This window comes from Euprymna scolopes, chromosome 12, assembly GCF_053919585.1.
Source record: "Euprymna scolopes isolate OS-2025 chromosome 12, ASM5391958v1, whole genome shotgun sequence".
Classification (NCBI taxonomy): domain Eukaryota; kingdom Metazoa; phylum Mollusca; class Cephalopoda; order Sepiida; family Sepiolidae; genus Euprymna; species Euprymna scolopes.
In genome coordinates, this window is record NC_136493.1 from 11,414,458 (window position 1) to 11,416,808 (window position 2,351).

Genomic DNA, 2,351 nt, shown 5'->3' on the forward strand with positions numbered 1-2,351 from the left:
CAGCTCTCTTCAAAACTCTACCAACTGTATGTCGAGATACATTCACTCCAGAGGTGCTCTGTTCATCAACAATCTCCCCAACAGAGATCCTTGGGTTTTGTTTTACTTGTCGAACAATTTTCCGTTCATCTCTTGGGGAAAGAATCCTTTTTCTCCCTCTTCCCTCTAAACTCATAACGTGGCCTTGCGATTTGAACTTGTTTATTATGGCTCTAACAGTGGATTTGGGAAGGTTTAGCTTCTTTGAAATCTTATCATAGCCCTCCCCATTGGTATGGCATGCTACAACAAGCTTCCTGACGTCTTCGCTGTGTTCCTTAGTTTTAACCATGGCGATTGAAAATTATAATTTAGTCACTTATAATAGTTTAAATAAATCGCTATCTAAAAATTATCTGAAATAAATTATTCACTGAATTAGCGTTAAACAAGCATAATATGGCTATAAAAAAGTTCAGAAAGCACGTAAACCGGAAATTGATTGATATTATACTGATACTAAAAGAAAAACAAAGCCGTGCCAATAATTTTGAACAAGGGTTTTTTGCAATTATGTTTGTTGTTCCTTTGTTATTTATTTTTTCTAAAATCCGATTGCTGCATCGGAAAGGCCAGTTAAAAATACATAATATACTTTGTTATTTTCTTTAATTTAATCCCTTTTTTAGAATTTATTAGACAAAATTTAACTTTTATTTTACCGTGCCAATAAATATGATCATCACTGTATATATGTATATACTACATAATCATGTTGATATATATATATATATATATATATATATATATATATATATATATATATATATATATATATATATATATATATATATACTACATAATCATGTTGATATATATATATATACTACATAATTGCGTTGATATATATATATATATATATACTACATAATCACGTTGATATATATATATATATATATACTACATAATCATGTTGATATATATATATATATATATATATATACTACATAATCATGTTGATATATATATATATATATATATATATATATATATATATATATATATATATATATTTATATACATGGTATAATCACGTTGATACACCGGTTCTCATCAGTTCGCCAAAGTTAAGCAACATTGAACCTAGTTAGTACTAGATGGGTGACCGTTTGGGAATTCTAGGCACTGTGTGTGCTCTCCGCTTATTTCGCCATTTGTTTTCTGTCGTCCTGTACATACATTTCACTTGCTACTGGTATTTAACAATGTCGCCTCAGGAGAGGTGTGGTTGAAGATTGCGCACCTCCTGTCACAAAAATTTCATGCGCAGGCACCCCTTCGTGGGTATCCATAGTCTGTCAAAGACCGAAGGAACCCAATATATATACATATTATAATTCCACAATAACCAAGATATCACAACATGTTTTTTATTATACAATGTATTTCTTGAGTTAAAATCGTTTCATAACCATTCGGGCAAGCTTCAACATTATTTTGTTAAAAGATATTCCAAAATGGCTAATCTTCAGACACAAAATACAACTGTAGTACATGTATAAAAGCATACACCACTTCTTATTTATAATCAGTGAAAATCACCTTTCTATCCTTCATTTTCTTATTTCTAATAGATATATAAACAATAAAAATGCAAGATTCTAGTGTTTATACATTTTTATAAAAAGAACCAGATCTTGATAGGCCGTCCCTTCAACGTTTAGACAATCAAATTACAGAATTATATATCTTTGATTTTCTTTAAGTGCGATACGTTCCAAAATGTTAATTTTGCTTGTCTAAGTGTCTATGAAATGATCTGCCAAGAACTTGATTTTTTTGCAGAAATGAATAAAGACATGGTTACTAGAACCTAACTTTCTATTTTTATTTATACATGCTTTGCAGTAAAAAAATCTACTGAGCTTTAATCTTGACTATATATATATATATATATATATATATATATATATATATATATATATATATATATATATATATATATATATATATATATATATATACCTTACTAATATTTTTGACCAAAAATTTTAATACATCAAAATATATTGAAATTCGGTAATTGCTCATATACCAATAAAATTTAAGTCAAAATAAATTGCCTCAATTAATAAGCTTTTAAATTTTCTCAAAATCAAGACAATAAAAATCAATATGAAAGCATCATGTTGTGTATTTTCATATTTGTTACAATTGTTTCGTGATAATTCCGACAATTTCAAACATTATGTCATTCGAAAATATTCTAAACCAGCCTCTCTTCAGACGATAAAATACACTATTTAATATACACATATGAACACATTTTGAATCTCTATTTAAGAGATCAAGCAGTTGAACCTACCTCCACC

General features: G+C 28.0%; 1 pseudogene; it reads left to right on the top strand.

Moving 5' to 3' along the window:
- The first annotated feature begins 1,056 nt into the window (after positions 1–1,056).
- LOC145291644 (5S ribosomal RNA) lies at positions 1,057–1,173 on the top strand (annotated as a pseudogene).
- Positions 1,174–2,351: the final 1,178 nt, after the last annotated feature.